Source organism: Pan troglodytes, chromosome 16 (assembly GCF_028858775.2).
Source record: "Pan troglodytes isolate AG18354 chromosome 16, NHGRI_mPanTro3-v2.0_pri, whole genome shotgun sequence".
Taxonomy (NCBI): Eukaryota; Metazoa; Chordata; class Mammalia; order Primates; family Hominidae; genus Pan; species Pan troglodytes.
In genome coordinates, this window is record NC_072414.2 from 25,232,236 (window position 1) to 25,258,412 (window position 26,177).

A 26,177-nucleotide genomic window follows, 5' to 3' on the forward strand; every position below is an offset into this window, starting at 1 on the left:
ATCCGCCCTACTCAGCCTCAGTTTCCTCATGTGTAAAATAAAATGTAACCAGCGTTTCAGGGTGATAAGGATTAAATGATATCGTGAATGTCATAATGTTTTGTAAACGGCAAATTGCTCTGTAAATCTTAGGTAATTTTATATGCGCTGCCTTGCTCTCAGGAATTAAAATGAAATTCTTTCCCTCTCTCACTTCCCTTTAAGGGTGCCCCCTTCTCCATGACCTGGTCTTCGAAGATCACAACTTACCTCTTGTCCATCTTTTGAACCACTCTCCTCCTGTTGAAGTGCTTCCTTCCAATTTACTTCAGTTTCTCTTCCAAACATGGTTCTTTTGTCAAAGCTGGGACTTGGGTCTTATTTGGGGGGGTATGGAAGTACCTATCGCCCTGCTGGTACTACTGAGAGGCTAGAGTATTCATCTCTTCATCCTTCGTCTGACCTGCAGACCCAGACTCCATTCTCATCTCTCACACTGCACACAAGATGGCCCCACAGTTGCAACTCATGACAACCCTATTGTTATAAAGCTGCCTGCTCCCCTCAAAGCTCCATCAGATCCTTTGGTTGTCCCTCTGACAGGTGTCTTTAGTAGTGGATGGGTGGCAGCTCAGGTTTTTTCTGCCTTGTGTCCTCCATGATCAGTCATTTCTTCTCCTTATTATTAATGATCTTCTAGGCGTTATTGCTTGAAAAAATTATCTTCAGACAGGGTCAGTGTTGAATAGATGTCCCAGGGAGTTGAGGCTTAGGAAGGTGGTAGTTTTTGTGAGATCCTTATGCTTTTCTCTTGGCTTCTGAGCCATCTTCCCTGACTTTTCCTCTCCACCTGGCATCGTTTTTTGTTTTTGTTTGTTTTTGGTACACCTGTAGCCAAGGTTTACTATAGTAGTGGTTCTTAAGTTTTGTGTCCTGGGCTTCCTGCCCTAGAGATCAGAGCTGGCGGACCTCTTTTAAAGTACACCCATGACAGCCTGTGGGGTTCAAGGACCCAGGTTCAGAACCCCTGTTGCAGAGAACCACATACCGGTTATGGCTTAGAGCGCGTGATGGTGGTAACCATGGGGGCAGTGACTCCGAATGTGGCATTATTGGTTCTTTTCCTTCTAGTTATCACCTTATGTATTTTTTAAGGTGTGTTCCTCATTTCTTCACCCTATGAGGCACCTTAACATCTTTGTTTTTAGCTCACTGGGAAGGAAATAGGTGATGAAACTGAAGCACAGGAAATCGAGTGACTTGAACATAGCTGTTGACAAGTTATTGGTAATTTTCATTATACAATGTTCAATTACATTCCCGCTAGAGCCTGGCATTGAGCGTTACGCCAGATGTTATATATAGTCTTAAGAATATACTTAAGAACATAAGAGGAGTACTGCAGCTTTCTGAGCTTGGCATCCTCCTTCTTCATCTGTGAATTCGACAAAATGATTTTTTGGAATCCAATAGCCATAAGCTTTTGATCTCTGCACAAAATTTTGACTTTAGGGTAGTTGGGAACACCAGGCTTGTGCTAGCAGTGGGATTTTTCTCTCCTCTGGGTATGTCTGGGTTAGGGAAGCTATTTCACTTTGAACTCACTCAGTTACCTTTGCCTTAGGCTTTCTTTCTCCTCCCCAGACAACACCTTTAAAAGCATTTTGGCAGTGTATTAGTCATATATAATGCTTCCTCACATCGACATGGTCCTGGATGAGAAGGTGACTCATACTGGACCATGGAATAGAATCATATCTTTGTAACCATGAACTTTAAAGGATTGCCATCCCAGAGAGCAGAAGCTTTTAACCTATTTACAAAAAAAGACCATACAATAGCATTATGCCAAGGATCCTAATCAAATTGTTAGTGGTTGTAGTGTCAGGTTTGTTATAATAGTGCCCAAAATGAAAGCAGCTACAACTATCGATAGTGTGAAATGAGCCAGAATTACTGCAGTAACCACTGTAGGTGTGTGTGGTGTGGCTTTAGACACTTATTTGTGGTAGTGTTTATTTTGGTTATGTCCTCTGTTACATTTGGAAGCCCACCCTCTCCTAAGTAGGGAACAAGACCTAAACAAGGGCTTTGGAAGCTTAAACACATGTGAACTAAATGCTACTGTACCCCAAGCCTTAAGGAGGCAGTCTAAAACTATATACCCTCTTCTGGCCTTCTGAAATCACTGACAGTCAAGTATGCCAGTTAGAATCAGGCAGATAGAATCTTTAAGGCTAAAATTTTCCCTCCCACTGCTGTTGGCTGTGGCATCCTCCTCTCTTCCGATTGCTCTTGCTGACGTAGCCAGTGTCATTGACGTGGCTCTGAAGCTGCTCAGAAGCAGATAAACCTGCCAGCCGCTGATCTGAAAGCAAGAAGTTATGGTGAGAAGAGTGGCAATTACCCCATCTTCAGACAGTCGGTGGAGCAGCTGGCACCACATTCTGCTTTGAGAGTGCTAGGAGAAAACTTTTCTCTCCTACTTTTTCCTTTAGACTACAGTATCCATTTAAAAAACACAAAACGAAACAAAACTCTAATCCTTAGCTTATTGTTTTTAAAATATCACAGTCTTCTCCTTGCCAACTGCCTTTCCACCACAATGTTAATTGAAACAGAACTCAGAGCCAGGCGCGGTGGCTCACGCCTGTAATCCCAGCACTTTGGGAGGCCGAGGCGGGTGGATCACGAGGTCAGGAGATCGAGACCATCCTGGCTAACACGGTGAAACCCCGTCTCTACTAAAAATACAAAAAATTAGCCGGGTGTGGTGGCGGGCGCCTGTAGTCCCAGCTGCTCGGGAGGCTGAGGCGGGAGAACGGCGTGAGCCCGGGAGGCGGAGCTTGCAGTGAGCAGAGATCACGCCACTGGACTCTAGCCTGGGCGACAGAGCAAGACTCAGTCTCAAAAACAAAAACAAAAACAAAAACAAGAACAAAACAAACAAAAACACACACACAAAAAACAGAACTCAGAGTGAGATAGACATTTGTTTGCATTAGTTTCAATTAAAGGTTGGTCATAGACAGCCTAATTTAGCCCTCCCCATAGAAAGTTGTCCTCCTTCATCTAAATTTGCAGCTCTCGAGGGATGAGAAAAGGCACTTGGGCTGAAAATCAAGGATTGGTCCCTTGTCTTGGGTTCCTGCCTACAGGGTGCCCAGGACAAATTCCTGAATTTGAGCTGCAGCGCTCACGTGAGCTCATGTCTCTCGTCCCTCCCCAGAGGGCGCTGTCTTGGGTTGGAATGACAGTGAACTTGTACCTGGTGGTTTATGGATGCCTGCTTTCTTCTCTCTGCGGCAGGGTCCATTTACATAACAGCTGCATGAAGCCTGTGTTTTGGTAGATTTTCTTTAAGGAGATAAGGGAAAGGAGGTGCACACCTTCCTCCAGGCTCTGGGTGCTAGTAAGTAGCAATGGAGGTAGTGCTAAAATTCAGACCTCAGATACCCAGACATGCAGTGTGAGTTGCTGCAGAGCTGAACTGTAAGCTCTCCTGCTGAGTTATGTTTGAGGATTAAAATGACAAAACTCGGAATATTCCCACACTCTGGGCCTCCCAAGGTCACTTCAGGGCTTCCCATCTTCTCAGTCTCTCCTTCCTTCGCTTCTCAGAGCTGATCTGATTAAAGACCCATATCAGCCGAGCTGGACGCACAATATCCCCTCCTTTCCAGGGAAACGTTCCCGGTGAGGTGAGAAGGAGGCTGGATCCTTTTTTCCAAAGCAATTAACTTGAATCAGAAAGGCCGCATCAGCAGTAGGGGGGTGGTGGCACATACCTTCTCTGCCAAGGCAAGATTGCCATGTCCGGGGTTGTCCTAAGGATTTTAAGCTGCTGATCTCCTGGGAAGGAGGTGGTGATGACTGCAAACTTGGAAATATTTGGAATGCAATGTGGCCCACTGTATAAGGACTGAGGTCAAGGGATAGGTTTGCAGTTGAAGAATGTGTGTCTGACATCTGTGCATGTTTTTTTTTCTTATGCTACTATGATTATTAAGCAAGGAATAATTATTAAATATGTTAAATAACATATTTCACAAGTGAAAATTTTAATTTCTAATATTGGTTTCTCCAGCTCCTTAGGGTTGATCTGAGGGCAAAAAAAATGGTGAAAAAGAAAAGAGTGGGAGGAATTTATCTGGAGAGAAAAATACTCTGATAATTATTTTTGAAGGATTTGTATTTAAATAAGGCATAGCTATCTGTGCTTATTTGCCTCTTTGCTTTGTGTTATTTTTACACCTTCATAGAAAGGAATCTTTATTTTATAATTCGACTTTTTCTTTACCTTACTGCTTAAAGAATTTTTAACTTAGAAGCCACCAACTCCATCATCTTCTAATTGACTTGGCATTATTCTGAATGATCTTTACCAATTTCAAGTGCAGACCCAGGCAGTCCTAGGTCTTAAGAACCCAATACGTTAGCTAATTTCCCACAAGTTCATATCAGTATAAACCTTTCTAAATTAGATATGTTCTTTAAGCTACCCTTAATACAAGATGTATCCAGTAGGAGTGGGATGCTGTAATAATAAAAAAAAAATGAGCTTAGAGGCAAGAATTCCTATTTTTAGGTCTAGATCACTATCACCTTCAAGGAGTCACATAAGAAAATTGAGGTTTCATTTTTCCCACTGTATGGAGATAGAACCTACATTAACAGAAGTGTTGAGAGAGGCAATAGTCATTCCAAATGAGAGACATATTACCCCAAATGAGTCAATAAGTTGTGTTTCATAGGATATTATCATTGTGTCTCTTCTGCACTAGGAAGTCGACCTTGCTTATCATCAGATCTTGTTGGAAAACCAGCCCAGTTGCCGCCATCTCTAACATGGTCTTTGTTGCGGGTCCTTCCCTCCATCCCAGAGCTGTTGGACAGCCTCTAGTGTTGGGCTCACCCCAGGATCTCTGGGCAATTACTTCACTAAAGCCAACTGCAACTATTCTTAAGCTATTTGATTAAAAGACTTGAGAAGTCAAGGCAGTGGGTGTGATAATCTTCAAAAGGCCAGGTAGGCTCCTCCCAGGATCCCAGCCACCAAACAGAACATTCAGAGTTATTTTTTGTCATCTCAGAAAATTACCAAAGCTGCCGTTTCCCATAGGACCGTCTTTTCTTATTGAATCCCGTAGCTCTTCCTTTCATAGCTATCCTTCCTATTCCCCTTCCTGTTTCTTTTATGAGCCCATTTTTTCTTTCGCTCAAAGCACTGGGGACCTGCTTTCCTGTAAAACCAGAGCGGCTTTTCCTCCCAGGGATTCTGCTGCTTTAGTCATGTCTGCTCAGGGTGTTGGGGCCTTTGAAGAGTTCCTTTTGGCTGCACCCGGATGAAGCAGATGCTTCTAGGGTGGAGAGCCCAGCCAGTGGTGAGGCTGTAGGGCCACAGTTCTCCTTGGGGAGCCACACTGGGTCCTCCAGGCCCCAGGCTGCTGTCCTCTCAGCCATCTTCTTGTTTGGAAGCCAGGGTGGGTGTTTTAGGGACAAAGGCATTTCCAGTCACTGCAGTTTCCTTTGGTTCAGTGAATTTTGCCATCATAGCACCTCTTCAATTCAGAGAGAGGGAAGAAAAAGTGCTGGCACCTCAGCCCTGATCCTGCTACAGGGATGAGCCTCTTGAGACGCCAAGACTTTTTTTTTTTCTGTTTATGTCATTTCTGATTCCCGGTTGTTAGAAAACAAAGTTCAGATCATCTCTGAGACTGATGATGCAGTATTCCAGAATAAAAGAGCTATACCTCCTCTCCTCACACGCACTTTTCCCCTCCTCTGGCTTAGAGTACATTGCTGACTCTACAGTCATACGCTGGGCTATTGTCCTTTGAGGTGGGACATAGCTTTACAAGGAGGAGGCATGGAGACACCAGGGCCTTCTTTTTTCACCTTCCACCTCCCTATACGGTGAACTCCTCATTGATTTCAGGTCTCTCTGCTCCTGCGCAGGCTTGTCAATACTTGAGGAATCTTACTATTATTGGATTCAATGCCCAAGAAGAAGGAAAGCAAACACTCTATCCTAAAATCAGATTACAAAGAGATTCAGAAATTAAACTCAACATGAGCTCTTCCGTCTGGGGTGACAGCTGCTTGCTGCTGCTTATTTCAGAGTGCAAAGGAGGCAGAGAGAGCTCTGGAGACAGAGCTGCTGCTGCCTGTGCAGAACTGTACAGGCCATCAACAGTTTTTCTACTGAGTTGAGTTTGTAAGTGGTTTTATGCTGTAGGAACCAGCCAGTATTATGAGCAAGGCAGCACACCTGTTATAAAAGTGTAGAGATGAAAGTCTGGGTTGGTGTCAGTGTCACTGTGACCCTTGCAGATACCCAGAAGGATGTCTTTCTCCTTGGTCTGTCTTTGGGATAAAGCACTGTCTCAAGAAATTCCCCCTATTAAAATGCTGAAATGCAAAGTTGTTAGCTCAGCAGGTACCATTGATGATTAACATCATTAACAGCTGAGCAGAGCCTATTCCTGAAGGAACAGGAATTGGATTGGAGAAAGGTGAGAGCACATGAGGGCGTTGCTGAGAGGGGTAAGCCTGAGTAGGGCACCGCATTGGTGCTTGGGGAACCTTGAGTAGGAAATATACATCAAAGCACAGGAATCTAGGTTCTGGAGATGGCGGTTCAGACTCCATCTTTATTTAGACCTTTGAACAGAGGAGAAGAAGGCTTGAGTTACCTGGGAGAAAGTGGCCAACCTTCAGGCATTCAGAAGAGCATTATTCACCATCAGGACTGGTGCTAATACATACTTTGTTTTAAATAATTCATAATCAGAGAAAACAGTAAGATAAGGTGACTCTACATCAAAACGAGAACTAAGGTGCCTCCTTCCTGAAGTAGAAAAGTGTTTGAGAGACAAAACCTCATTATCAGTTATTGTATTCATTGACACGTCACTCATACTAATCCCAAGCAAATGCTCCAGAGCCCCTGAAACCATTTCAAAGCAATTCCTATAGCAAAAAAGGGAAAGTGCTAAGGGGAGCTGCTTATCCCCTAACAGAGCAAATAGAAAAAGCTCTTACTGGAAGGTACAGGCATTGCACCCGACCAGTGACAGGTACTGGCATCAACTCTGAAAATTTCACAGTTGAGTTCTCTAATGGGGCTGGGCAGAGAGAGCTAGTCAGCGGGACTACAGGAAGGAATGGAAAGTTCTCCATCAATGGCACATAAATGTCCACAGTGTGAGAAGTATTGATTTGAATCGTGGTGCTCTATACCATGGACCAGATCCAGACTGTAAATAATACTGGGGCAGAAGGAGAGATCCCGTTGGCTACCACATCATATCGAACCAGAAGCTGAATCCAAGAGATCAGATCAAAATAGGGCAGCTGGTCTTGGAGTAGCATAAGCCCCTCCTAAGTCCCTTCTCAGTCACCCAGGACACTTGGCTATTGTTCCAATTTAGGACAGTGGTTTTCCTCCAAGTAATCCTCTCTTCTGTCCAGGCTGGCTAGAAGAGAACAGTTCAAGAATAAACTATAGTGAGGTCTTGAACAGATCTCATCTCTTTGCAAGAGGCATTTTAGGAGAAAAATATAGCAAAGAACATACTAGTCAAATGATGGGTAAAGTCAGAGGTAAAGCGTTTGCTATATTTGGCAGCATTTCTATCGCCAGATGCCTGTGAGATTGCCTGCCCTTCCCAGGTCCTAGTTCAACCATTTGTAAAGGCATGGTAATAATTAATGATTACATCTCAGAGATGTCCTGAAGAAACTCCACATTTCCTCCAGGAGAACTAGATATGTAAATCTGGAGAGAGTAGCTTGGAATAATAGTTGCCCTATTCCCTGAAAATGTTTCCGTCAGCCTAAAGTATGAGCCATACATTATGAACTCCAGGAACACAGGGGTCTTAAATTTGGTTTACGCCAAGTTCTCAGGTACCTACAGATTGGAAAGTTCACAAATCTAAACACTTTGGGGTCAAGCAGGTAGCTAAATGTGTAAATCAGGCTTTATTTGCAAATAGAGGCGGGCCTGATCTGTACGTTCAAATAAAAAAATTCTCAACACTGCCAGTCAAGCAAAACACATCTGCAGCAAGATTCTGAGCTGCCTACCAGTGTGCAGCTGCAAATGAGCACTCCGAATCTGTTTGAATGAAAGCACTCCCTAGAATGCATGAATATTTTCATGATAGGATCAGGCTCACAATACACATCATGGTCCTTGGATAAAAATGTCAACCTTAAAGACAGTGTATCATTTATCACAGGGTATAAAAGAGAGATTGGCAGGCAGACAGATTAATGGGCTTAATAAATGATAGGCTTTATCATCAAAATGAATTCAGATCTTGCTAGTCTTTAAAACACTCTTTAAAATCATCATATGGATGTAGACATCATGAAATTTAAAGAAAGCAGGGTGTGCATTCAACATGTATTGACCAATTACTCTCCGCCCAGCCTTAAACAAGTTACTGGAAGTTACATAGATGAAAAAGACATCTTAATGTTTGTTGTTTTTGACAGCTCAGGGTCAAGAGGGAGCTCAGACTTACTTTGAGGTAGCAAGGATATCAGTCACTTCAGATGACTTTATAACAATTAATTTAACTTTTCCATGTTTCTATGGTACAAAAATTTTCCTGTTGAAAGGTATGACCTTGGGGAAGTTTCCTTACTTCTGTTCTTGTTTTCTCATGTTAAATGAGGGTCATAATAGTGCCTATCTGAGAGGATTGTTGCAAGGATTAAATGAGTTGATCCATGTGAGGTACTTGGAACAGTCCTCAACATATAGTAAATCCTCAGTAAATATTATTTATTATTGTCTCAACAAACCAGTGTAAACATTGACATTAGTCACACTAGCTATTCCAAATGTCATTGCACCGTCATTTTATTATTGGAAAGTACAAAGGGACAATCCCCTGGGGATTATTCCATAGTCTTGATTCCTGGCATTCTGCTTCACTCTAAATATGAGCAGGCTTTGTGAATGGAAATGAGCCTGCAATGTTCATGGCCTTGGGAGTACAGATTGGCAGGTCAGTTCTCTGAGCGTCTACTTTGCAAAGCCTCTTGATGCAAATGCTGATTGACTTCTCCCTGGGCAATTTTAAATTCCTCACGTCAATAGATGGGCAACATGATTTGGAGAATCCTCAGCTACACAAAAATTCATCATCTTTGGTTTGGGGAGACATTTTTTACAACTTATGTCTTAGGTGTAGACATTAACCTCTCTGGGAATTTCTAATAACACAAGGTCATCCTGCTGTAAGGATCTGGCTTTTCATATCCAAGGATGCAAAGCATGGACCTAAAGTAAAGCTTGATCCTTGCTACATACTTCACTGCCCTCTCCCCTGAGAGGTCCTGCTGGGGCAGTTGTCCAAGCCTCTGATTCTTACTCCCTCCTCTCTATCAAACCTTATTCCCATCCTTTTTCCCTCTGCTTTCCATGGAATTAAACTGGATCATATTGGTTATTTAACCCTATTAAGAATTGTCCTTCCCTGGTTGAGAGTAGGTGTGTGTGAAGCTAAAATGCTCTGCTCCTTAAGTGACAGGTGTGTAGAAGGGCCCATGGACAGGCTGATGGCACCTTGTTTTTGATTAGTTTAGATCACCCTAATTGGTTCTTTATTTCACTCAGAAATCTGGTCCCAATGACTGAAAGCTTAATTGGACTTAATAGATGGGAAATTTAATAATAATACAAAAAAACTAAAGCAAGATTTCTTCAAATAATAGAGAATGGGTGGGCTTTTGGTCTCCTTAAAGAAAGGAGAGTTCCGGTGCTGAATCTGAGTGTTTCACTAACTAGTAACACATTTAACATTTTAAGTTGTAAATAGAAAAGTGAACTCTATGGATGAATTATTTCATTAATGCCAGTCTCAGTTTCCTAATCTATAGAAAGGTGAAAATTATAACTAATTCACAGAGAAGGGGTCAGGGTGAAATGATCAGACCTGAGATTCTCCAGAGCAAGGCTCTATTTTATCACCATTTACTGCTTCCTTCTCCCCAACGTTTAACTATGCCCAGCACTTGAGACTGCCCTCAGAAAGTACACTTTATAGAGTATAAAATGCTATGAAGACATCACACATGCATCTTAGAACTTGGACAACATTGGCATCTGATTACATTTTATGTTAGGCCATTCTTGGGTTGCCATAAAGAAAGCTGTGTCTGAGACTGGGCAATTTATAAAGGAAAGGGTTTAATTGGCACATGGCTCTGCGGGCTGCCCAAGCATGACAGTGGCATCTGCTCGGCTTCTGGGGAGGCCTCCAGGAGCTTTTCGGCATAGTGAAAAGCAAAGCAAGAGCAAGCATGTCACATGGCCAGAGAAGGAGCAAGAGAGGGAGCGGCAGGGGGAGGTGCCACACACTTTTAAACGACTAGATTTCACAAGAACCCCCTTTATCATGAGGACAGCACCAAGACATGAGAAATCCACACCCATGACCCAAACACCTCCCACAAGGGCCCACCTCCAACACTGGGGATTACAATTCAACAAGAGATTTGGTGGGGACATATAATCAAATTATATCCCATATATAGAGAGCCCACTATTCTAATTAAATACATTTTAGATCAAAGTTGCTCTGACTTATTTGTGTACATACATTTTATTATATTGGCTCATAATTAGGCATGATGGTACACAATTCACATAAATGACTACAATCTATGTAAGTTTTGTCTATCCAGAACAACTTTTTTTCCACTGAATGTCCTAGTTCTCTCTTATTATCGATCTTAAAGTCGATGGTTTTTCTGGAACCACATCATTTTCAGGTCACCATTGTCACTGTGCTTATTGCAGCTCTACAAACATAAATGACAAATTCAGAATTCACACTCTTGTCTACCTTACTGTAAGCTCTTAACCACTCTGTTGTCGAACAATGTATCATCTGTATCAGCACCACTATCATGTACAGTCTCTGACAAGAGAGTGGTTAAGAGCTTACAGTAAGGTAGACAAGAGTGACAAATTCTGAATTTGTCATTTATGTTTGTAGAGCTGCAATAAGCACAATGCCTGGCTTGTACCAGGCATATTTTCTCTTCTGTGCTATAATATATGATATGATATTTAATGCATATATATTTTTTTCTTTGAGACAGAGTCTCACTCTGTCTCCCAGGCTGGAGTGCAGTGGCACGATCTCTGCTCACTGCAAGCTCCGCCTCCCAGGTTCACGCCATCCTCCTGCCTCAGCCTCCCGAGTAGCTGGGACTACAGGCACCAGCCACCATGCCCGGCTTTTTTGTATTTTTAGTAGAGACGGGGTTTCACCATGTTGGCCAGGATGGTCTCGATCTCCTGACCTCATGATCCGCCTGCCCCGGCCTCCCAAAGTGCTGGGATTACAGGCGTGAGCCACCGCGCCTTGCCTTAATACATATTTTAATGGCAGAGCCTACTCCCCAGTGGCTGAGGATTCTTTCTGCCAGAGCCCCAGCACCCATGCTCAGACTATACTTTGATGAGCCACCTGGGATCCTGAAGCAGCTGCTCTTCAATGATATGGGGAGGGGGTGGAAGATGTACTTAAACTGTTTATTTACTACAATTTCTAAGTCAATTAATTGAGAAAAAAAATCTAAATAGCTCTCCCACCTGCGCCCTGGAAGCCTTAGCCAAGTGAAAACCTGTGGGTGTGCATGCATTTGTACTTGGTTTTCTAAATATGTGAAGGTTGCAGTCCAAGTCATGCTTTTAACTCAGCCACAGCCTGTGCTTGACTCCCAGCTGTTTGGGAGGTGATAACTTTGACTGTCCCCTGGGCTTTGCTCTGGTCTCTGGCTGTGCTAAGTGCATGCCACTTGTTCATATCCTGGTGAGGCCTGTGGAATACACATAAGAGGGCAAATAACTCACAAAGCTGGAAGAGGCTCCCGGATCTAGTCTGAACTGCCCAAATAAATGCAGATTAAAAGGCAGGTTTATTGAGGTTTTGAAGTAAAGGAGAGTTAGGGTTAACCTTTATCTAGCCCACAGGTTAGGTATAATATGTCACTGGGCAGGATATGACCCTTTGCCCAGACTTCTTTATCACCATATGACATGGTACATGGAATTCCTGACATTCAAGATACTCTTTTGGATTAAGGTTTTATCTCCAAGGCAAATATATTGTCTGGGGGTGGGAGGAGTGAATTTAGATGTTACTATACATCCTCTTGGATTATGACATTATCTATGGATGAAACTTTGGTCTGGTAATATGGCATTTGGGATATAAAGAATTACCACTAAGGCACTGGCAGATTCCACTCACAGTAGGTTACCCTGTAGCTTCTGGGGAAATGGGGGAAGGAAGGGTACTCTAAAAAAGTGGCATCTTAAGGATAAGGAGTAGGAGCACAGAGTCCAAACATCACTAATGTCACCATTTTTATCCCAATCTTATTTTGTAGATGCTAATATCTTAGATAAAACTCAGTGCTTTCTATCAACAGAGGAGGGGTTCTAATGTTAAATGTTTCTTTCTTTACCACCTACCTTTCTTCATCCTTGGTGCTTGTCAACATCTAGCAAGCTATGTATGATACTGATTTATCCTGTTTGTCTCTCTCCTACTTTGCAAGCGTTCAGGGGCCAGAATTTTTGTTCTTTTCTTTGCTGTGTTCTTAGTACTAAGGATGGTGCTTAGCATATAGTAGGTCTCTGTAAAGAGTTGTTGAAAGAATTAGTAAATCCTCATCTGCTGCCCCTCCAGCCCAGGTGCTCACCTCACTCAACTCTCTGCTAAGTTCCCCTCTCTGTGCACTCATGGTTGGTGAGACTGAAGTATGTGTTGACACAAAGTTAAAAACCCAACCACATTATGGAATGATCCATTGGGGATCTGGGGACTAATGTCTCAGTTTCTGATCTCAGTGGCTTACAGGATGCCAGCTTGTGAAGACTGAGAAATCAGGATGGCATGGACATCACATATACATTTGCCTGATTCTCAGGACTAAACACACATATGGGATATTTCTAGATTCTTCTAAAAATGGAAAATAGATATAGGACAATTCTATATTTATGGGACATACGTCTGCTCTACATATTATTGATACCAGTTTGATGACTGTTCATATTTTTGTATTTCTTTGTGCTTGCAAACTGATGCTTGTTTGAGAAACTGAAGGTTATTTAATGTCAGTGTACCTTGGACAACATTTCTGTGTGCTTTTAAATCCTACAGTCTGTACCAGATACAAACCAGTAACCACTCTATAGGACCCCTTTACTCCCATGAGATTCTTGAGCACCATCAACAGCAGATACCAGCCCCCTCCACTGGCATGTATACTTGCCGATTAGGAGCATAAACCCAGCCATCACTCATATCTAAAGATGAAGGGAAGACATTTTATTGACAGTTGAAGTTATTGAATGGTGCAAGATTAATTTTTGTTTGGCTTTGAAATGTACTTTACTACTTTCGTGTTGCTTAGCTTGTTTCTACTTTTAAATTACTCCTGTTTCCTTCTAGTCCTCATCTTCCTTTAGAATCTACAGCTTCTTCTGAGCCTTCTGATATTTCTCCTTTAGGGTCCTGAATTCCCATAGGATTATGATGAGGTTTCTTTTCTTTTCTTTTCTTTTCTTTTCCTTTCCTGCCCCTTTCCACCTTCCCCCTTCCCCCTTCCCCCTTCCCCCCTCTGCCTTCCCCCTCCCCCCTTCCTTCCTTCCTTCCTTCTTTCTTTTCTTTTCTCTTTTCTTTTCTTCCTATTGTTGAGACAGGGTCTCACTCTGTTACCCAGGCTGGAGTGCAGTGGCACAATCATGCCTCACTGCAGCCTCCATCTCTCGATCTCAAGCAATCCTCCCACCTCAGCCTCCCAAGTAGCTAGGACTACAGGCATGTGCCACCATGCCTCGCTAATTTTTGTAGTTTTTGTAGAGATGGGGTTTTGCCATTTTGCCCAAGCTGTTGTCTTGAACTCCTAAGCTCAAGCAACCTGCTCACCTCGGCCTCCCAAAGTGCTGGGATTACAGGTGTGAGCAACCATGCCCGGCCTATTTCTTTCTTACACAAGTCTGTTGAGGTTCTTTGTTTTTTGTTTTTTCCCCAATGTCTACTGAACTAAATCAAAGCTACTATCTTCTAAAAGAACCATAGGGCATTATAGATAGGAAAAGACCCCTGGCAATCATCTGTTAACTATTGTGTTAGGGAACTGAGATGCTATCCCCTTATTCATCCGTCCATCCACCCATTCATCCAACAAGCATTTGTTGAGTACTTACTATGTGAAAGGCATGTGCTAGGGATTGGAGAAGATTTAAAGGTGATCAAAACACATAATCCCATTTTCAAGGATCTTAAAGTGTGGTCAGAGAGTTAGATATCTAAGGAACTAACAAGAAAGCGGAACAAAAATGTGTTAAATAAAGGTAAAAGTTATACATCCTAGAAGGAATACTTTTGACTAGGGAGTGAGGGAAGATTTGAAAAGAGAGGGAACATTTGAACTGGGGGTTTCTATAGGTTGTTGATAGGTTGCAAATGAAGTGAAAGAGGCACTTGAGACAGAAGGATGATCGTAAAGCAATACTCAGCAGTATAAAAGTATGTGACATGTTCAGGGAACTATAAAGACTGGAGCGTAGGGAGGTACATGGAAGACTGTGTTGGGAGATAAGGCTGGAAATCTGGGGAGCAAATCAAGACAATCTGGCCTTAAATCTTTAGGTAATGGAGAACTAGCTAAGATAAGTGCAATTAAGTCTAAAAATTTTGAACATACTTATGATAATTTACTACAGCATGGTTTTGATAAGGTAGACTATATAGACATAGATTATGAAGGATGCTTTTTATATTAATTTCTTCAACTTATTGTTATATGTCTGATGCTAGATCATTTGTACAATTGCAACTGTAAATACTGTACTTGATAAGCCTTAGGGTGTAGTTAAAAAACAAAAAAACTCCACTGAGAGAGAACTGGCATTGCCCATTGCATGGAAGTGAAAGACGAGACGCATGTTACATCTATAATTTTCTTCATGGAATGAGAGCTGTTATACAGCTATAGAAGATTATTCACCTTCTCAGGCCAAAGGATTAAAGGTGACAGAAAAAAAAGTAGGTACTTTGAGAACATGTAGAAAACAGAAGCTGATGAGCATTGGAGGGCTACAGTCTTATTAAAGGCGTTACTGAGGACTCTGGTTGTTGAAAGTTGAGTATCAGCAGCATCCCTCATACCTCACACTGTTAAGTGTGTGTGGATCCTCCACTTCTGGCAGAAAGCCACGAATCCCTGGGACACAGGGGCTGTCTTAAAGCCACTGGTGATAGTGTGGTACAACCATTGTTTGAATACACATTTATAGACCTTGCTACCCTCGCTCTGGCCCTTTGAACCTACCATTTGGTTACATCTAATAGTGAAGAAAAATTGGAGAATTCAAATCAACACAATCAGATTGTTAAAAATTTTGCTAAAGGTTTAGTAAGGACTATAACTGGAAAGTGATTGTTAATTACTGTTTTCTGAACTAAACAATCAGGTGCTTGATCATATTGTGCAAATTTTACTTCATGTTATGAAAATTTCCTTTTCTCCACTAGACTGAATAGCTCCCTGGAGGGGAAGTTGCCTGCCTGCCTGCCTGCCTGCCTGCCTGCCTGCCTTCCTGCCTGCCTGCCTGCCTGCCTGCCTTCCTTCCTTCCTTCCTTCCTTCCTTCCTTCCTTCCTTCCTTCCTTCCTTCCTTCCTTCCCATCTCTATCTCTCTCTCTTCCTTTCTTTTCCTTTATCAGTGCTTATATTTGGGTATACAGTGACTCAGTGATTACTTGAATGATTTTTCATTCATCATTTCTGCATGGTCTCATTGATTAGACTAGATATTCTGCAAGTATTACTTCAGATCCCCCCAAGTGGTGTTTTCTTACCTAGTTACTTATGAAAATCCACATTCAGAAATTGCAGGTTATATTCTGAGTTAGACAATGTGAATCTCTAATGGGAATGACTTGTTTTCAATAAAATTTTAAAAGGGGGTTGTGTCTGTGTGTGTGCCTGAGATTAAGTCCAAGACTGGGTTTTTGTTGCTGTGTTTTCTGATATAGCCCTAATGGCCAACACAGCATTTCACCTATAGCATGTGCCAAATAAACATATGCAGAACAACCTAATAAAATGAAATGGAGAAAATGGGAAGAAACGTAAGTTTATTTGAAATCTGACATCTCATGTTCCAACTAAACTCTACATCCATCCTATTTCCACCTATGTAGTATCATGAGTTCCCTGTGTGGGCTGTTACGGCAGCTCTGCCCACACCGTCCTTGTCTTTCTGGAGTGCTTCGTCTGTTCCTTTTCAAGCTTCCTATTGTTCCTTTTAAGTGTGCTTAACTAAGTGGGCCACCCATCATAGCTCCTTTCTTTCACCTAATCTTCAGTTATTCCTTCTCAGGTTCCTTTCTTCAGGTCTAATGTCCCCTGCTACATTTTCAGATGGGTTCCTTCTCTATCACTAATCTACATGGGGTCATTAAAGTGAGTGCCCCAGATAATATTGTCTTTGCTTTCATCAAGAGCTTCATTATGCTTTTGGGAACATTACATATGAGCAATTATAAGTGCATATATTTCCTATGCTTTAGTTAAGACTGATTTGTAACCTTCCTTTCCAGATGTTACGGAGGTGTAATTGTTGTCTTAGACTTTGGTTTGTAGATGTAATATGGTCATTTGAATGCCTGAATCATTTTGTAACCTTTTAATAAACCCAGACCTAGCATTTATTCAAATATGTCTAAACTCGTAAAAGTACTTTCTCCTCTTCCTTCTTATGCTTATTGATTCTTACTTCCTTCATCCTTTGCTTACTTTTTCTGGCTTGTGGTTTTATTTTCCTCTTTCTCCCCCTTTTCCCTTGTTTTCAGATGTATCTCTCCTTCTTCATTTCTTGCTTTCCTTTTTCAGTCTTTCTCTGGAAATATCAGTAAGTACAAGTAAAGTTTAGCTATGGAATACTAATGTAGGCTGAAGTACTCCAGTTAAAGGAAATTTATGGTTAGAGTAACGGCAGTTACTCCCTGCTTAGTGAACTTCTGTAGTTGTCTATCAAGTCTGGTCTGCAAGCCGAGGGACAGTTTCCTGCTTCCTCTTCTTCTCCCATCCCCATTTCTTCCCCCGGCTTACAGAAGGTTTCTGGAGGATGCCTCAGGCACATGGGCTGGTGATTCTTTCTTCTCTATTTTACATATGGGTAAGAACTTGTATGTAATGCTAACCTGAGTTTCTATGAGTGGTCAGCAGGAAATATTTAATTTTGTCATCTAAGATATGAAAATTTTCATGTCCCCAGAGAAGTCACTTACCAAGGAACATGAATACTGCTAATAAAAGTTACAAAAGATGAATATAAAAACTAGAACTCAGGCTTCAAATTTACCAGAATATACTTGGCTCAAACCGATGATCTATGTAGGGTTTTAAAGTTCATTAAGGTGTTTGATGAGTGTGGAACTGATGGAGACAAAAAGAAATTGATGTTCCTGAAAGGAGCATCAGGCTCACTCGTTTCAGTGTGTAGAGCGATTCCACTTTTGAGCATCTTTGTCGAAAGAACTGGAACACAATATGTACCGGAAGCTGGAGCTATGTTGGTAAAAATGCTTACTCACCAGTTCTCAATGTTCTCAATACTCCTTAACATCAAAATCTTTGGCCATCACAACATTATCTGTTCTTACAATTTGACAAAGGATAGTCTATTTTTCATTTGATGCTTGTACATAGGACTGGTCTATGCCCAAATAAGCAGCCTACAGGTAGTACCCAAATATAGGAGACTCCAGACTTTGTGCGAAGGGGAGATGGTTACTGTTGTATTTGTCTGTGGCAATGTAATGCCAAGGAGATAGTCATCAAAATACAGGAAATGGAGGCAAAAGTTGGGAGTCGGGAAGGAAATATTTGGTAAATCAAGAGGACGGTATGAATGGGTGAAAGGGAGTGATCTTGTGTATAAGTGCACAAACCCTGAGGTCCTTCAGGGCAGTCTTCTTACCCAGGCCTAGGGCACTCTGGGCCAAGAACAGTCATAAGTCAGACTGGACAGTTTTTCCTTGGGTTACGTTCTATGGAGGCACCATCCTAACCAATGAATCTCATGAGTAACTTAGCTCAAAGTGGCGGTGCTTGTTGGCTTCAATTTTAGGGTACATTTTCTTTGTCCCAAAATCATCAGGCTACACCTCTTTATGTGCTTCACTGTCTTCTATTCAGCAACCACCTGTATTCCTTCTTCATGTCTTCTGTTTATTCCCAGAACTTATACTAAGTAAAACAAACAGAGGAGTTTCTTTGTTTTCTCTGTCTTTGCATCCCCCTGTCTGAAGTAGTCTCTTCATTGGAGCAGTTGCCATCATGCCATTTCTTGCCTCCCAACTTTCCCCAATCAACCATAGCTTTCTACGCATATGCCTGGAGGCACTGTCCACAGGCTGGTTAACCCAGGAGGCTCTCTATCCTGTGCTGTAACCCTCCCTACTCTTCCTCTCCCCCAAAGTTTACCTGACTAGTGTTCCTTCACGTCGTGATTCCATTTGGTATCTCTACTGCTTTTATGAGTTGATTTGAATTAGAGTATTAAAGATTGACTAATACTATGTTCCCAGATAGTTCTATTTTAAAATCAGTCTTCAAAGTCCTAATTCATGTAAGTGAACAATAACTGGAATTCTAGGCATGCTAGGAGCAGGATGCCATAGGTTGTAGCTGCTACTCAGAGGTACTCGAGTCCCAGGGTTATCAATCCCCTTCGTCAGTCTTATAGATAGAGTGTATAGCATTAAACTTAGAACTTAAAAGCTGTGAAATGTTAGTTTTCACAGGATTCTCTTAAGCCACCCATTTAGCATTTGTGTTTTAGTATTATCTCTGCTACTAGCTCTGCAAACTTGGTCTATTACTCATTCATCTCTAAAATGAATGCTCTGTAAATGCAGAGGACCTCCCCCTGTAGCTGCTTTCCCCAGGAGCAGTGTGCTCCAGTGACAGAACTTTGTTTGTTTGTTTGTTTGTTTGGTTGGTTGGTTTTTGTTGTGCAATTTTATGAACAGAGTTGAGAGAATATATTTTAAAGGCTGGTTTTCAGAACGGAGCCTCTTCATCCTACTATATATTTTTAAACATACTAAAGTTAACTTTTTTCTCGACAAATATACTTTGGACCTTTTGAAAGAGTAATCTTTTAAAACGAGTTCATTCTCTTCCAAGTATTAATTCTATAATGTTCTTGATGTCTCAATACTTTAGGGTATAGTCACATAGTTAAGAAGGCAAAAAAATGTGTTCTTAAATCCATTCCACCTATTATCTTATAGCTGTTTAATTCACTAATGTTCTTATAAGGTAGATCACTAGCTAATTCCACATTTTATAAGGATGCACTGAAGCATAGTTTGGTTTAATTAAGTAATTTTTGGTAGCGAATTAATTGTTTTACTAGAAATAGACTCTTAGTTTTTCTTGCTTCACTTGGTAATGACAGTGCCTCTAGCTCTTCTTCTGTGATTAAAAAATGTATACATGAAATACGTATTTATACATTAAGTGCTGAGAGAAAATAGGATATTCAGTGAAATTATCTTTCAAGAATAAAGACTTAAGACATTTTTCAGAAAAAAAAAAAACCTAAGAAGGATTACCACAGACAGAACTTAGCTAAAGGATGTATTTCAGGAAGAATAAAATTGATCGTAAAAAGAGGGTTTAAGAAGAAAGAAGAAATGGTAAGAAAAACAAAATTAAATTAAAATAAAGTGATAAATATGTCTACTGGAAACAGTAACAATATGTGTAAGTTGTGGGGTTAATAAAACCAGTATGTATCCAAAATTTTGGATAATAATTGCATGTAAATAGCATGAAAAGTGGAAGGTAATTGATGATAAAGAATTCTTAGATCCTTTTATCATTGTAGGAGGGTAAAGACAGTGATTTTAGACTTTAAGTATAATATGCAAATTAAAATTTCTAGACTATCCAGGAAGAAAGGAAGGAAGGAAATAGTACATAACTTTAAAGCAAGTACAGGAATTAAAGTGAGGAAAATTTTAATCAATCTGAAAGAAAACAAAATTGGAAGTACAAAATCAATGAGTTAAATATCCAGATATAGCAATAATGACAACTTAATGGGCTTATCCTCCAATTAAAGCTAAAGATTCTCAGAATGGATACATAAACAAATGCATAAATATTAATTAGAAATGAATAGGGACAGTGCTTATCTTTGTAAGTAGTCCAGTTCATCAGGAAGTTATAAAATGTTTAATTGGCATGCGTCTGAAAATATAGAGCAAAAATGGTCAGTGCTGCAAGAAGAAATTGTTAAATCCACTGTTTAATGGGAAATGTTAACACTTATCTCAATAATTGATCTGTTAAGCAATCAACAAGGATATAAAAGAGTTGAAAGATACAATTAATAAGACACTGCATTCAACAGTTATAGAATACATACTATTTTTAAGCACACACACACAAATTATAAAAAGTGATCATGTACCAGGCCAAGAATAACATTTCTAAAAATTTTAGGCAATCAGTATCATAAAAATCTTATTCTCTCATTAGAGAACAATTTAGATTAGAAATCAGTTACAACAAAGATACCTTGGAAAAAACCTGCATTTGAAAATTTAAAAATTACACTTTCTAAATGACCCACATAACTTCCTTTAGTCAAATAAATTATACCTGATGATAGAAATAACTAAGTTCAGAAGAGGTATGAAAATACCATATAGCAAAATATATGTGTTGTAGCTCAAGCAATACTTAGAAAAAAATCTGTATTCTTAAAGCAGGGTGGGCAAAATTTTCTGTAGCAGAACAGATAATAAATCTCACTATTTACTGTCAGAACTCTGTTGCAACTACTCAACTTTGTTTTTGTAGCACGAAATCAATCATATCCAATAAATATGAAAGTAAATGGGTCTGTCTGTGTTCTGATAAAACTTTATTTAAGAAAACAGTCAGTGCCAATAACAATTTCTGAAACTGAGGCAATAATAAATAGCCTACCAACCAAAAAAAAAAAAAAAAAAAAAAAAAAAAGCCCAGGACAAGATGGATTCACAGCTGAATTCTGCCAGATGTACAAAGAAGAGATGGTACCATTCCTACTGAAACTATTCTGAAAAATGGAAAAGGAGGGACTCTTCCCTAACTCATTCTATGAGGCCAGCATCATCTTGATATCAAAACCTGGCAGAGATACAATAAAAAAGGAAAATTTCAGGCCAATATCCTTGATGAACATCAATGTAAAAATCCTCAACAGTATACTGGCAAACCAAATCTAGCAGCACATCAAAAATCAGGTAGGCATCATCTCCAGAATACAAGGTTGGTTTAACAATGCAAATCAATAAATGTGATTCATCACATAAACAGCACTAAAGACAAAAACCACATGATTATCTCAATAGATGCAGAAAAGGCTTTCAGTAAAATTCAACATCCTTTCATGTTAAAAGCTCTCAATAAACTAGGTATTGAAGGAACATACCTCAAAATAATAAGAGCCACATATGACAAACCCACAGCCAACATCATACTGAAGGGCAAAAGCTCAAGCATATCCCTTGGAAACCAGCACAAGACATGGATGCCCTCTCTCACTCCTATTCAGCGCAGTATTGGAAGTTCTGGCCGGGACAATCAGGCAAGAGAAAGAAATAAAGGGCATTCACATAGGAAGAAAGGAAGTTAAACTATCCCTGTTTGCAGACAACATGTTCCTATATCTAGAAAACCGCATAATCTCAGCCTAAAAGCTTCTTAAGCTGATAAGCAGTTTCAGTAAAGTCTCAGGATACAAAAATCAATGTGCAAAAATTGCTAATATTCTTCTACACTAACAACAGTCTAGCCAAGAGCCAAATCAATTCACAATTGCCACAAGAAGAATAAAATACCTAGGAATATAGCTAACAAGGGAAGTGAAAGATCTCTGCAAGGAAAACTACAACCACTGCTCAAGTAAATCAGAGATGTCACAAACAAATGGAAAAACATTCCATGCTCATGGATAGGAAGAATCAATGTTGTTAAAATGGCCATACTGCCCAAAGCAATTTATAGATTAAATCTGCCCAAAGCAATTTATAGATTAAATGCTAGCCTCATTAAACTACCATTGACATTCTTCACGGAACTAGACAAAACTATTTTAAAATTCATATGGAGCCAAAAAAGAGCCTGAATAGCCAAGGCAATCCTAAGCAAAAGGAACAAAGCTGAAGGCATCATGCTACTCAACTTCAAACTATACTAAAAGGCTACAGTAACCAAAACAACATGATACTGGTACAAGAACAGACACATAGACCGATGGAACAGAATAGAGAACGCAGAAATAAGACCACACACCTACATCTATTGGATCTTCCACAAACCTGACAAAAATAAGCAATGGGGAAGGAATTCCCTATTCAATAAATGATGCTGGGATAACTAGCTAGTCATATGCAGAAAATTGAACCTGGACTCCTTCCTTAACACCTTATACAAAAATTAACTCAAGATGGATTAAATACTTAAATGTAAAACCCAAAAACTATAAAAACCCAGAAGATAACCTAGGCAATACGATTCAGGAAATAGGCATAGGCAAAAATTTCATAATGAAGATGCCAAAAGCAATTGCAACAAAAGCAAAAATTGATAAATGGGATCTAATTAAACTAAAGAGCTTCTGCACAGCAAAAGAAAACTATCAACAGAGTAAACAGACAACCTACAGAATGGGAGAAAATTTTTGCAAACTATGCTTCTGACAAAGGTCTAATATCCAGCCTCTGTAAGGAACTTAAACAAATTGACAAGAAAAAAAAAAACCCCATTAAACAGTGGGCAAAGCACATGAACAGATGCTTCTCCAAAAGAAGACATACATGCAGTCAACAAACATGAAAAAATGCTCAACATTACTGATCATTAGAGAAAAATGCAAATCAAAACCACAATGAGATACCATCTCACACCAGTCAGAATGGTTATTATTAAAAAGCCAAAAAATAACACATGTCAGTGAGGTTGTGAAGAAAAAGGAACACTTTTACATTGCTGTTGGGAGTGTAAATTAGTTCAACCATTGTGGAAGACAGTGTGGCAATTCCTTAGAGACCTAAAGACAGAAATACCATTCAACTCAGCAATCCCATTACTGGGCATATACCCAAAGGAATATAAATCATTTTATTAAAAAGACACATGTATGTGTATGCTCATTGCAGCACTATTCACAATAGCAAAGACATGGAATCAACCTAAATGCCCATCAATGATAGACTGGATAAAGAAAATGCGGTACATATACACCATGGAATACTATGCAGCCATAGAAAAGAATGAGATCATGTTCTTTGCAGGGACATGGATGGAGCTGGAGGCCATTGTCCTTAGCAAACTAATACAGGAACAGAAAATCAAATACTGCATGTTCTCACTTATAAGTGGAAGCTATATGATGAGAACACATGGACACATAGAGGGGAACAGCATACATTGGGGCCTATCAGAGGGTGGAGGGTGGGAAGAAGGAAAAATAACTAATGGATACTAGGCTTAATACCTAGGTGATGAAATCATCTGTACAGCATGAAATAATCTGTACAGCAAACCCCCATGACACGTTACATATGTACCAAACTTGCACTTCCTGCACCTGTACACCTGAGCTTAAAATAAAAGTGAAAAAATAAAGAATAATTAAAAAAAAAAAAAAAAGATCAGTGGATCAGTTTTGGCCCAAGCTTCTTGGTTTGCCAACCCCTACCTGCTATTTATGTATTTGTTTATTTATTTCATTTAATCATCCTTCATAGAACAAAACTCTTGCCTTTTAAAGGCTGGTACTAGAAGAAGAGAAAGGTTGGAATAAATTAACCATCTAACATAAGATCTTAATTTAAAACCTAAAGAATAAACCTAAAGAAAGGAACAGAAAGGAAATAAATGATAAAGACAAGAACAGCAATAAATAAAAGAAAAGATTTCATGAAACAAAGCCAAATTCTGGTTATTTTAAAAGATTTTTTAGCCTGGGTCCTCCAAAAAGTAGAAACTTAAGTACAGATTAAAGTTTCTAATACTTTTACTTAAGAGACACAAGTCCAAGTCTATGAAAGTGAGATAAAAAGATCAGCAAAAAGCACCATGAGCCTGTAATCTCAGCACTTTGGGAGGCTGAGGCAGGCAGATCACTTCAGGTCAGGAGTTTGAGACCAGCCTGGCCAACATGGTGAAACCCTGTCTCTACTAAAAATACAAAAATTAGCTGCCCGTGGTGGCACATGCTTGTAATCCCAGTTACTCGGGAGGCTGAGGCAGGAGAATCACTTCAACCGAGGAGGCTGCAGTGAGCTGAGATGGTGACACTGCACTCCAGCCTGGGCGACAGAGCGAGACTCTGTCTCAGAAAGAAAGAAAGAAAGAGAGAAAGAGAGAAAGAGAGAGAGAGAGAGAAAGAAAGAAAGAAAGAAAGAAAGAAAGAAAGAAAGAGAAAGAAAGAAAAGAAAAGAAAAGAAAAGAAAAGAAAGAAAAGCACCATGAACTGTCAAGGGCACAACATGTTGCCCAGCAGGCACACTGGCTCAGCAGCATGATCTTTCATCCACGTTTGAAAGTAGAGGTATGATCCAGCACAGGTAAGCTCCGTGCAAAGGAAAAAGAAGAAGCCGTGCAGGGGAACCTAAGAATGCCTGTGAGGTTTGTGTTGCAATACAAAGACTATAAAGTTTCTAAAACTTTGGTCAGGCGTGGTGGCGCACGCCTGTAATCCCAGCACTTTGGGAGGCCGAGGCGGGCCGATCACGAGGTCAGGAGATCGAGACCATCCTGGCTAACACGGTGAAACCCTGTCTCTACTAAAAATACAAAAAAAATTAGCTCGGCGTGGTGGCAGGCGCGTGTAGTCCTAGCTACTCCGGAGGGTGAGGCAGGAGAATGGCGTGAACCCTGGAAGCGGAGCCTGCAGTGAGCTGAGATCGCGCCACTGCACTCCAGCCTGGGCTACAGAGCAGGACTCCGTCTCAAAAAAAAAAAAAAAAAAAGTTTATAAAACTCTGAGAGACTGATAAAAAAAGAAAAGGCATGAGTAATCAATATTAGGAACAAAAAGAGTACATTACTGATGCAGCAGAGATTTAAAAGATAAGAGAATATTTTGAACTACTTTATGCCAATAATTTTGAAAACTTAGATGTTAGGTCAGATTCCTAGAGGAATGTAAATTATCAAAACTGACTCACAGGGGAGAGGAGAGAGAAGAAAGAGGTGAGCTCCCTCTCCCGTCTCCCTCTCCCGTCTCCCTCTCCCTCTCCCGTCTCCCTCTCCCTCTCCCGTCTCCCTCTCCCTCTCCCGTCTCCCTCTCCCTCTCCCGTCTCCCTCTCCCTCTCCCGTCTCCCTCTCCCTCTCCTTTCCATGGTCTCCCTCTCATGCCGGGCCAAAGGTGGACTGTACTGCTGCCATCTCGGCTCGCTGCAGCCTCCCTGCCTGATTCTCCTGCCTCAGCCTGCCGAGTGCCCGCGATTGCAGGCGCGTGCCGCCACGCCTGACTGGTTTTCGTGTTTTTTTGATGGGGACGGGGTTTCGCTGTGTTGGCCGGACTGGTCTCCAGCTCCTAGCTGCGAGTGATCCGCCAGCCTCGGCCTCCCGAGGTGCCGGGATTGCAGACGGAGTCTCATTCACTCAGTGCTCAATGTTGCCCAGGCTGGAGTGCAGTGGCGTGATCTCGGCTCGCTACGGCCTCCACCTCCCAGCCGCCTGCCTTGGCCCCCCAAAGTGCGGAGATTGCAGCCTCTGCCCGGCCGCCACCCCGTCTGGGAAGTGAGGAGCATCTCTGCCTGGCTGCCCATCGTCTGGGATGTGAGGAGCCCCTCTGCCTGGCTGCCCAGTCTGGAAAGTGAGGAGCGTCTCTGCCCGGCCGCCATCCCACCTGGGAAGTGAGGAGCGCCTCGTCCTGGCTGCCATCCCATCTAGGAAGTGAGGAGCGTCTCTGCCCGGCAGCCCATCGTCTGAGATGTGGGGAGCGCCTCTGCCCCGCCACCCCGTCTGGGATGTGAGGAGCGCCTCGGCCCGGCCGCGACCCCATCTGGGAGGTGAGGAGCGTCTCTGCCCGGCCGCCCCGTCTGAGAAGTGAGGAGACCCTCCGCCTGGCAAC

General features: G+C 41.2%; 1 protein-coding gene across 9 annotated transcripts in view; it reads left to right on the plus strand.

Annotated features, from left to right (window-relative positions):
* The window catches only part of RYR3 (ryanodine receptor 3), a 563,725-nt gene that overhangs the window by 1,098 nt on the left and 536,450 nt on the right, over positions 1-26,177 (plus strand). The gene's annotated exons all lie outside the window — the stretch shown is intronic.